Source organism: Artemia franciscana, chromosome 1 (assembly GCF_032884065.1).
Source record: "Artemia franciscana chromosome 1, ASM3288406v1, whole genome shotgun sequence".
Classification (NCBI taxonomy): domain Eukaryota; kingdom Metazoa; phylum Arthropoda; class Branchiopoda; order Anostraca; family Artemiidae; genus Artemia; species Artemia franciscana.
Window position 1 is genome coordinate 44,802,491 of NC_088863.1, and position 12,975 is coordinate 44,815,465.

A 12,975-nucleotide genomic window follows, 5' to 3' on the forward strand; every position below is an offset into this window, starting at 1 on the left:
AAGTAATATTATGCATATTTCTTAGGATTTAAAGAGTTTTTGGTGTTTTAGGTCCATCTTGCATAGGCTAAGCATAATAAGGAATCAGGAGAAAAGTTTTTTGGTTGTTAAAAAGGTTGGTTCTTAGGAAGGCAGCTATAACATTGGTGAAATAGTCAAATATTATCATATCAAACAGGCCTAGCTTCTAAACCACCCTATAATTTTTAGTTGAAAAAATTTAGAATGATTAGGCCAATGCCTATATTATATAGTCTATATTTGTTGAGATTGCTGCTTAAACTGGATTTTTAAGGTAAAGTAGGGGTGAAATTTCGTTTTAGCTACTTTTGAAAAAGGTTAGGTTAGGAAAAGGAAACTTTCAGGGATGTCTACAGGCTAAAGTATGTCCCAGGAAGGTATTTTGATGTACCTACCTCCACTTCTTTTCCCTCTAGAGGGTCTTGAAATTTTTTTACCTTAATCTTTGGTTATCAGTTTCTTTTTCTCTGACCTTAGTTCTGAAAAGACAATTCATGTTGATTGAGCAGAACTTTAAGCCATAACACTGGGTTTTTCTAAATTTAGAAATAATCTTTTATGCCACCTCATTGTAGTTTAACTATATGGCTGATATTATGTATTTTCCAAGAATTTTTGTTTTATTTGATTTCATTGATGTAAGTTGCTTTCTGTTAAAAATACATTTATTTTTTTAAATCAAGCTTCTTCTTTTGTGAAAAAAATTTGGATTGTTTTTCTTTTTACATATTGTATAAAATGTAAAGGAATGCCTTGCCCTTCATTTCATAGATTTAACTAAAAGTCTTTGAGGCATCTTATATCAAAATACATCTGACACATTTTAATATTTTTTTTTTTAGATGACATAGGACACCATTAAAGTTTTACATTTGCTTTGCTAAAAAATTGTCTTAAAAAGTACCAAGTTTAGAGTTTTTTTTTTAATATTCTTCTTGCTGATCAGAATAATTTTTTTTTTAAGATTCCTTCTGTTTAAAGCATTTTATAGAGATTCTAAGCCAACCATGGGTATACTAATCATTGCTTTCACAAATGATTTTGCTCAAATGAACTGGTGGAAAAGAATGTATAATTTTTCTTTTTTTTATTATTTCAAGGCTAGATTATCACAAAACTAAGCATTCATAGTGCTGATTGTATCTTAAGTAAATACAATCCCTGATGGAGTTTTGTTGATACCTGTCTTAAATTAATTTGTTTAAATAAAATACATATTGTTTATGGGACACTAGTGAAAAATTGTACGAACTATGACTTGAGTTTTTTTTCAATATTTTCTTTTTTCAAACAATTTTTGTTCTCTGGTCACATTTGTGTTCCTTCCTAAGTGGCTAGCACTCTAGGTTGAAAATCCTTTGTCAAAAGGGCAGAGGTTTAATTCCTGGCATAACCAGTTTATTTGGTTTGGGACAAAGGTCAGTGATGTGACTCTGTAAGTTCAGCCAGAACTGGCCTAAGCTTAAAAGGTTGCCTAGAGAAATCTAGGGTCACTAAGCAGGAAGGGCATGCAAAAGCATAGGATGACTGGCCCCTAGCTTCCTATTGCACTTCCTGGCTAAAAGACCGCCTTTACTGGGATTCTGACTTAGCAATAGAAGCTTTCTTTTAAACCCATTAAATATAAGTACAAAGGAAGAAATGCCAGTAAGGTGGTGCTTCCTTTTCAATGAATTGTTGATGTATATACAAGAGTGTAGGTCATAAGAGATGGCTGGTCAATGTTTTGCAAGATTTAAAAATTTAGGGCAATTGCTCAGGCTTGCAACTGAGCACAAAAGTAAAATTTTGTGAATGGTTTTTCTTTGTGACTGTTATATTTATGTAATGTCAAGTATTTTAACGTTAATCTTCATTGTTTTATTTTAATTGCCATGGCTCTAGGACTTTAGTGTATCAAAATCTATTTATGTCTATCTATTTTCTTTTAAACAGGTAGGAGTTCTATGTTTCCTAGCTTCAATAAATTTATATGCAATTTTGAGACCAGGGGTTACAAAGTAGGTCGAACTGTGATATGACTAATTATGTCTTCTTTAAACAGACAGAAGGGGCAAACCTCCAAGCTATGACAAATTCAATCTCACTTTTGAGCTCTTTCCTTTTCAATGGAAACTTCCTTTGGATTTTTTTTTTCAACCAAGTAAAAACAGTAGGGACAGGATCAGGTATAAGTGACCTTCCATTTAGCCTACATACCCAGGGGAATATCATGCAGCTCTATACTTTTAATTGGTAAATATTTTGTTGTTCATATTTTTGACTTACAAGTAAAGTTGACATACCCCTTGATGCCATTTTGTATGTTCTTTATAAACATAATAAGTGCTTCAATTGCAAGTTCAAATTCAAGCACTTTTTGAGCTCTTGAAAATGACCAAAATATCTCTAGTTTTTGGGTATAAAAAAGCTTAAAACATTGGTCTCAAACTTACGGTTTCATTATTAATCCATTTTTTAAATGTTTCATAATCCACAAGCACTTATTTTTCACAATTAAGTTGGGTTAATAATTTTTACAATATTATGCTGTTTTCTTCTTCTTTGATGCCAAATTTTCAAATAAAGTATGTGTTTTTGGTCATTTTTGACAAAATAATGTATGTTTTTCACTGCCAAAGTTTGTTAGGTCAAAAAGTGCTTAAATTTGAATCAGTAATATAAGCAATTATTATATTTGTAAAGAACATACAAAAAGGCATCAAGTAGTATATTCAATTTATATATAAGTCAAAACTTGAACAACAAAAATTCAACCCTAACCTGCCTAATTTGCAAATATATAGCCCAAATTATATATTTCCAATATATTTTGTCACCTTATACTTATTTTTCCAGTTCATGTTTTGCCACATTTGCTTCAATTAGCAGGTACTAGGGTTGAGGGATAGATTGGCAGAATCAAAAATTGTGTACGCAACTTGTGAATATACATCTTGTGAATATTGCTACCTGATTTGCTATTACCCTTACTGACAACTATTGTGGCCCTGCCCATGAATTTTGATGAAATTTGATCATTTCACTGGATGATGCCAGGTGAAAGACTTGTCTTGAATCCTGTGTTGAATTTCATTTCACGGGCTAGAACTGTAGGTTGTTCAGCTGATAATATCGTAGAAATTGCTTGCGATTTTTACAAAGGAGAGATGTTAATTGAAGCAAAGAAGATTTTGTGGGCTGACGCCTCTATTACTAGGGTAACTGAGCGCCCCAAAGTGACTGATAATGTAAGTGATATGGTTCGAGCCTTTGATCTTTGTGACGAGAAAAAGATCAGCCTACCTCAGTATCTGATTTTCGAGCCAGATCAGGTCCCATGTGTGCCAGGGGAGACAACAGCTACGTTAACTCGAAAGGTTAATGAACTCTACATGGAATTTAAAAGCTTCGCTGAGCACCATAAAGCAAGGTCAGTCGTGCAAACTATTCCTGAAATGAAACCTCCCCCACCCGCAAAACCGTCCTATTCAGTTAATGTGAAAAATCCACCAAAAAACTTGAATAATCCTCACGCTCGGAAAGATTTCCTGGATAAAGCTTGTGGGGGTGTCAGTTCAAGCATAGTTGTTTTGAGGCCTAGGAGGGATGCATGGCAAGTAGTTCTGTCGGACAAGGGTGCCGCCAATACTTTGGCAGATGCATTAAGCAAAGCAGACCAATCCATTAATGCTAAAGTGAAGAGTCCTGCCTTTTTCGGTATAGTATGCTGAGTGCCTGACGGAACATCTAAAAGTGACTTATACGATCTCACTAATACTGTACAGAAGTTGTTCAGTTAGGAAGTACGAGGTCTTTTCAATTAAAGTTTGAGTCACGTGACCACCTAAAGTATGCCACTGAGAATCCCCTTGTTATTGGTTACGAGCGTCTACCCATAACTGAGTACAAGTTTTTGCCTACCCAGTGCTACGGCCATACTGCAAATAACTGTAAAGCTTCCCCGAGATGCTCTAAATGCGCTGGTGACCACCAGAACTCCAAAGAAAACCCGTGTCAACTTGTCATGAAATGTGCTCTCTGTGGCTCCTCTGACCACCCCTGTTATTCGTATAAATGTCCAGAAGCACAGAAACTACTGCTTAAGAAATGAACAGTCAAACAAACACAAGTACTGTACAAGATTTTACGTTTCTTACTAATTTATCACTGTGCAATAATGTTGTTTTTAATTAGTACGATGACCAAAATAATCTGTCCACCAACACCTTAGCTAGCCCTTTAAACCAAATTAACTGTAAATATCTCGACACTTTTGATTTTGTGAAAAATGTGAAACCTAAGCTAATGGAAGAGACCAAACTTAATGTAATTTGCTTTAATATCAGAAGCATACGGGATAAGTGGGCTAATTTTAAAGATTTAATTTTAACAAATGGTTACTGCCCTTTTGACGTAATTGGAATAACGGAGACGTGGCTTTCAGAAATTGATGATACTAATGAATTTTCCCTCACTGGCTTTCAAGCTATTCATATTGAAAGGAAATTAACCAAGTCCTCTGGTGGCATTTCTCTTTACATCCGATCAAGTCTTAAAATTCACCAGACTATTAGACTGTGAATTCTTGTTCTCGCAACCTATAAATAATAGATGCATTTATTCAATAATCGTCGACGTAAGTGTAGACGAGAATTCTTTTATTTTTTCGTTATTTTATAATCCACCCTCATTTCCGACACCTTTCTTTTGTAATCTGTTTGATGACTTTTCTAGTTTTATTAATTTACCGCAAAAGAAGGCCATAGTTTTTGGGGACTTCAATTGTAATTTATTAAATGTTAGCAATAACAACGATTGTGATACCTTTTTTGAAACATTTACCTCAAGTGGTCTTCTTCCCACAATCCTTTTTCCTACTAGAGTTAATCCCATGAGGTCTACCGCTACTTTAATTGATAACATTTTTGTATCCACTTCCCTGGGAAACCACCTGTCCTCCAAAATAATATTTTCTGACCTGTCAGATTACTTTCCAATCTATCTTTCCTTACCCTCCCTATCAGCTACTCAACCCCGTAGAACTAATACCCCTACGTCTAATAGAATATATAATACCGTGAATATGAACCGGTTCACGGATTGTTTGAAATCCTTTGACTGGTCCAAGACTTTGGATTGTCAGGATGTTAATTCAGCCACAAGTAGTTTTACACAGGGATTGAGTGATCTTATCAGTTTAACCTTTCCAGTTCGTAAATCAAACCGAAAAACCACCCATATACGCCCCTGGATGTCAAATAGCCTGATAATCTCTTCATACCGAATAAATGACCTATATAAATTAGCTTGCGAAACCAGTAGCGTTATTGACCTGACTAATTGTAAAAAATACAAAAACATAAATACCAAACTCATCCGGGAAGCAAAGAAAAATATATTATTATTCAAAAATCTCTCACTGCAAAGGGAACTTGCAAAAAATTTGGTCTACAATAAATGAAATTCTTTCAAAAAAAAGGAATTCAAGATCTGTTCCTAATAACCTTAGGGACATTTTCAACTGCTCATGCACTAATAGACGCCACACAGTTTATACGTTCCCAACTTGACCTTAAAAATACTGTATTGGGCTTATTTCTGGATTTTTCAAAGGCCTTTGACATAGTTGATCACAGTGTTTTATTAAGTAAACTCAATAACCAAGGGATTCGCGGAGTTCCTTTCTCATGGTTCGGCTCTTATCTCTCTGGTAGAGTACAGAGTGTGAGACTGGGCAGGGTGACTTCACATCCCCTACCTGTCTGGAGGGGCGTCCCACAGGGCTCTGTTCTTGGTCCAATACTTTTTCTCCTTTATATTAATGATTTGATTACGGACCTGGGTCCATCAGTGCACCCAGTACTTTTTGTTGACGATAGCAACTTTTTCATCACCGGTCCTAATTTACCATCCGTCGTCACCTCTACTCAAACCCTTCTGAATAGAGTACAGGAGTGGTGTCTCGTTAACTGCATGACCATTAACAGCAAGAAAAGTCAGGTGGTATTATTTCGAACCCCTTACAAAAAAAATGAAGCTCAGCCAGCACTTAGCCTAAAATATTCTACCAATCTTCTCCCGCAGGTCGAAGTTGCCAAGTTTCTTGGTGTCCACATAGACTCCTGCCTATCATTTGCAACACATGTGTCCTATATCAGTGCCATAATTTTGCGACAGGTAAGTATGATTAATCGTGTGAAATATTTTCTTCCTCCCGATATCCTTGTCACCCTTTATTATTCTTTTATTTACCCATATACCTCATACTGCGGATCTGTATGGGGCAATACTTATCCTTCAGTTACCAATAAAAATCTGCTCAGAACCTTGCCGTCAAAGCAGTTTTTCGGTTGCCACGACTATATCCCACCAAGGGCTTGGACTCAGATTTTGGTATTATCCCTTTTGAACAAATCATCAAAAAATTAAATCTATCCCTTGCATACTCCGCTTACCATAAAAATATTCCTCCCCACTTATTATCTTATTTTAATAGTAATAATTCTGAAGGCCACTGTCTCCGTTCATCAAACCGTTCCTTCATTGTCCCCAGGTGTATCTCTAGTTCCGCCCAGCGACCCCAAATTTATAAATCTATATTTCAAAGGAATTTAATACCCTCCAGTGTCGAGCTATCCACAAGTTTTCAGACACTATATAACAATGTACTGAAATCTTGATATTATATTTCTCTAAATGTTTATTCAATTAGCTTTAATTGCCCTTGTTTTCTCTGTTCTTTTTTTTTCTTCTTCATTTTCAATTTTTTGTTGTTTTGGTCCTTCACAAGTTCGCTTCTAGGATCTTTATTATTATTGTTGTTATGTGTTTTCTTTTCTTTTTGAATAAATTGAATTGAATTGAATAGGAAATATGCAATTTCAGCTATTATCAGCTATATATTAGGAGGGTTGGGGCTAAAGTAGAGCAAGGGTAATCTTGCTCTACTAAAATCTCTAAAATCTTGATATTATATTTCTCTAAATGTTTATTCAATTAGCTTTAATTACCCTTGTTTTCTCTGTTCTTTTTTTTTCTTCTTCATTTTCAATTTTTTGTTGTTTTGGTCCTTAACAAGTTCGCTTCTAGGATCTTTATTATTATTGTTGTTATGTGTTTTCTTTTCTTTTTGAATAAATTGAATTGAATAGGAAATATGCAATTTCAGCTATTATCAGCTATATATTAGGAGGGTTGGGGCTAAAGTAGAGCAAGGGTACACGTAGAATGTGTTAGCTATAATTATTATGTAAATTGTAAAGAATCACCTTTTTTTAACAGGTTTTCTTCTATAGGCCTACAGGTCCTTCTCTTGGCTTATACCACATCAAGTATTGTATGCCCAGAGAAGAATAAGTAGCAACAAACTATATATACATAAGCACATGTTATTTAACAATGACTTTTCTAGTGCTTAAATATGACCCCTTAGTAATATTGACAAGAAATGAGTAACAGAAAAAATGAAATTTAGGCTAAATGGCAATCAGGAACTGGATACAGGCTAAAGTTATCCTTCCGCGTTTCAAGGGACACGAGGTCAGATAAGTACTTGTTGTTATCTTTTAGGAGTTAGACCCAGATAAGCGGAAAAGTAATCCGACAAGGAAAAGAACACGGGGTTAAGGTCAATGCACTGTTGCCAAATTGTCAACGCAGAAAAACGCCCTGGGGGTTTTTAAAACAAGCCCGAACAAGCCCCTAAAAGATTTTACCGAAATAATCCACTTTTGAGATTTCACTTTATTGTGAGTTTGTCCGAAAGCTTGTTTCACGGAGAATGCTACATCTGGATGAAACATTAATGGTTAATTGTCAGTTCGAAAGCTATTCTCATCGTTTTTTCTTTAAAATTCAGGAAGAGTCGTAATGAAGAAGGATAAAACTACCCGACAGACGGGAATACTTGACATTTGCTGCTTTTAAGTTTGAAATATAAAAGAATTACCTTAAGCAGTATGGCAGCTTAATATTTTGAACACATGGTTTTTTTCTGACGCTAAGCGTTTGCATTGAAAAACTTATAGTGCGAAAGTAAAACTGATTACTTGGAAACGAATTCGTCCATGGAATTCTCAAACTTGAGACTTTTGAAATCAAAGAACATGCGTTCAGACTTAGGGTCAAATTTGGACGATTTAATTGTGACTGCTGCTATTTTAGATGAAAGCTAAATAAAAAAGACAAAGGGGCCATTTCCAAGCCAAGCCGTCGAGGCAGATCCTAATGTTATTATTCCTTACAGTTTTAGTTTTCTCTCCGAATTCGCACCGTTCAACAGAGTAGCCGCCTCTCCATACCCTTCCGAAAGCTATAGCCCTATACAAATAAAGTCACTTTCCCATGCCCTACTGCCCTAATAAGTGATAATTTTTTTTAATTTGTCACTAAATATTATATTTTCTTTATGTTTATCTCCTTAGAAACTTATTCTAAAGCAAGATTATAATCTAAAAATTACCTAAAGCTAGGTAGCAGCTAAGTATTTTGAACTTTTATGGTTATTTCAGACGTTAAAACTTTTCACTGAAAACCTTCTTTTTTTCTTGTCACCTAGTTTAATGGACACGGTTCTCAGCTAATTCTTAGTGCATTGACATTGTAATACAACAACAACAAAATTTCACGTGTAACAGAAAACGCAATGAGATCTCTTCAACAAGCAAAATAATTTTAGTGAGCAAAATAGAATTATGACCAAAATATCACAACTAGAAATACACAGGCTTAATTAGTTCCTTGGATAGAGTGGTAAAATGCAAAAAAGAAAACAATTGAAGCTTGAAATTCTGTAACACAAAGGGAAAAAAACTGCATGAGAATCAACGAAATGATTGAAAAGCTCTCAATACTTTTGGTACATTTTCTTAATACCTCAAGCAAGAAAAATTAAAAATAATTTCTGAGAAATGAGATATAATGTACAGCTTTTGACAAAAAAAAGTGCTACAACAACTGAAATACCAATTTATTGAACGAACACGAAGAACTTTTGATTTGAAAAAACTAACAGCACGCTAGAAATTCAGCGTCACTATCTCAGGAAAAATATGCATATTAAAAGCAGATTATTTTGTAATGCAGCATTTTGGTTTTTAGATGCAGCTTATCAATTGATTTCTTTTACCAATCAGGCTCCAACCCGAAGATTCCAATCTTTGGCTCCACTGAAGGAGCTCATTTTTATATGAATATCACAGAATCTGAAGAATTCCGACATTTGTTTTTCTTTTTTAAAGAAACCGATGGTTTCTTATTCAATTCCTATTCGTACCTTGAGGTGCAGATTGAAAAATTCCTATTAAAAAATAACTTTGTATCATTTTCAACATTATTTGCTAGAATAAACAGGAAAAAGTAGAATATTAAGCTTTTTCGTTGGATTTTCAACATTTTTTTTCGGAAAGTCAGCAAAGTGTAAAATATAAAGTACTTTCACTGGAAGTTCAAAACTAATTGGTTGGACTTTCAAAAATTCGATATTAGAAAGTCAACAGAACATGGAATACTAAACACTTTTGCATATTAACAACAGACGCGAGCAGGTTCTTTGATGAATAAATTACTAGGGCTTCTTTGAGACTCTCTGAATGAGTGGATCACTATTTTTTTTTCTTTAGGGTTGGATAAAAAAAAACATGATTAATGGGGAAATCTATAATTTCTAAGAGTGGCAATACAACTATTTTTACAAAAGGTAGAGAATTGTAAAGCAGGCCCTTGATCCGCTACAAGATTCCAACATTTTCTATAAAGAGACTGAAAACCAACCACACGCCTGGTTGCTGCGAGATATCTGAGCAGCACTTGAAATGTGGGGGTCCTGCCTTGTTGTTTTGGCAGCTAGAAAATGTTTTGAAGACGTTCCACGACAAACAAAGGAATATTTGGTTTTTACTTGTGTCAAGGGCTCCTTTTTTGAAGGTTCTTTAATTGGAACCAAAACCAAAACATGGAATGGGTCGTGTCCCCCACTGTCAAAGCTGATTTTATTTCAAAAAGGAAAGTATTTATATTACATTTTTCTTACAAACCCCGCCCATACAGTGGCAGGGTTTAATGCCCAAATATATTTAAAGTTCCTAATTTCTTCGAAAACCACACAAGTCTAATAATGAATGAGAAAAATCTATATATATAAAGATAAGTTGTCTGTGTGTGGGTGTGTGTGTGTCGAGTGACGTCATGTTTGTGTGTCGGCTGACGTCATGTTTGTCGACTGACGAAATTACAGATCGGGACACAAATGACGACCGGGACATAGGGAATATAAATGACGACCGGGACACTCAAAGAGAAAGCGACCGGGACACAAGGAATGTTCGATTACCACAAGGAATGTTCGATTAGCAATCACCATCAACAAATCACCGGGACACAAATGACGACCGGGAAACAGGGAATATAAATGGCGACCAGGACACTCAAAGAGAAATTACAGACCGGGACACCGGAACAAAAATGACGACCGGGACAAAAATGACGACCGGGACAAAAATGACGACCGGGACACAGGGAATATAAATGACGACCGCGACACTCAAAGAGAAATTACAGACTGGGACACCGGGACACAAATGACGACCGGGACACAGGGAAACAACAACAACGGGGACGCCGGGGGGCACAGGGGGATATATAAATGACGACGGGGACATAGGGAATGTTCGATTAGCAATCACCATCAACAAAGCTCAAGGGCAATCATTAGAATAATGAGGTATAGATCTGAATACAGATTATTTTTCCCATGCACAATTATATGTTGCATGTTCAAGAGTCGGTAAACCTGACAATCTATTTATATGCACAGACAATGGGACAGCCAAGAATGTTGTATATTCGCAAGTTTTACGTAGTTAAATATATATATATATATATATATATATATATATATATATATATATATATATATATATATATATATATATATATATATATATATATATATATATATCTATATTCACAGGTGGGACATAGGGACACAACTACAATGGCGCGTAACTAATATGGTGCGTAACGACTTACGCGCACGGAGGGGCTTGAGGGGGGGCGCGAAGCGCCCCCACGAACTAGGTGTTGGGGTGGCGCGAAGCGCCACCCCAACAGCTAGTATAATATATTAGTGTGAATAGATATTTCATATTGAAATAATGTCATGTACTTTATCACAAGATATTAATATTGTAATTTAAAATAGTTCCATTTTCTACTAGATATACTTTTCTCTTACAATCATACGCCTGTAGAATGCTTTTTTATGACGAAATGATTCGTAAACTGATCGTGCGAGCAGTTTCATGTGTGAATCTCTAACAGATCATGAGCAAAATCTTGGGCAAGGGGGCTGCTGAACCAAGGGCGCCAATGTGACTTGAGGTGGGCACCAAATTAAAAACTTTATTTTAAAACAGCTTAAAAAAAGAAAAAAGAACGGAATAAGTGTGCCAGAAGTGTTTTAGGAGGAGGGTTATCCCCTCCGACCTCATGTATCTGTTCCTGGTCTGTTTGTTTTTAATTCTTTCATTCATCTAAGTTCAACCAAATTAGCTATATAGTTAAAATAAATAGATAGATTAATTTATTCACACAAAAGCCCTATTGGGCCATTTGCTGTTAATTTGTCGCAAAACTAAAATTAAGGATTATTTGAGGGAATTTATTATTAGTCAAAACTTACCATTCGATTTCCGGGTATTTTCGGATATTTTACCAAAATATCTGGAAATATTCTTCGATCCCCTTGCACATTCAGCCATCAGTCTTCGTCTCTTATCCATTCTATGCTTGTGTGTAGATTTTTTTATTTTTATCCATTTTGAACTTTTAGCTACAAGAGTACTGTTCAATATGTCATCGTGAAGACGTGAACTAACAAATTGTTATATAACTGTGCTACTACGCTTATGAAACGTCTTAAAAGATACCACTTTTATTTTCAAAAGAGTTTTCATGAAATAGGGGAAAGTTCCATGTTCGTAGAAAAATCTTTGCAGCAATCAAAGATTTTTATGCAAATTTGGCAGATATATTCTGAACCAGTAAGTAAGTATTTATTCGTGAGTAAACCAAACAAGGTATTTCACACTATATGCTAAACTAAAACTACATGACGCAAAAAAGAAAGCACAAAAAAAAGCACTAATCTAATCTAATCTTAATGTCATAAATGAAGAAAAATGATTACACAACCAATGAACACCAACTACGAAATTTCTAATCTCCCAGTTCTTTTTAAAAAAAAAACAATAACAAGGTTTCTAACATCCTTATTACTCACTACCAAATTCAAAATAAAAGGAAAGCTAAGACCTAGTTCAGATAGGGACAAAGACAAAAACATTCTCTGGGTATAATATAAAGGACATTCAAATAAAAGATGGCTGCAAGTTTCAAGAATTTTGCAGCAATGGCACAAGCTAGAAGGAACTTTACCAATTCTATGGAGGAAGCCATTAAGACGACAATGGCCGGTAATAAATTGTGTCAACTGGTATCTTGGCTGAAAAGAAGAAGCAGCAATTAAATCATTTGGACTTGAAAAGAAACAGCTTGGCCAATAGCTAATTGAGTTTTTAAAATCCCTATACCACATTTCATATAACTTAGATTTGAGTAACTGACGGTTTAAAATAAAGTTATTATCAAAAATACTTGGTCCAAACAATTCTGAAAGAATTTCATCTGTATAAGATACTATGAAGAGATGATCTTTGAGCTAAAGGGAAAGAAGGTGGAGTAAACATTGGCCAATTTTGAGGGCGGCCTTTGCGAGAATACCTTAATGCAGTCAGTTCATAAGCTCTAATATGAATAGGTAACACACCAGAAATGACTGTTATTGCTTCTGACTGTGCTCTTCGAAACGATTTGGAGATTGTCAACATCGAAATTCTTTGAGCTGATTTTATTTTTCTCAGAATATGTTTTTTCTTAAGAGCAGCGATCCAAACTGGAACAGCATATAAAATT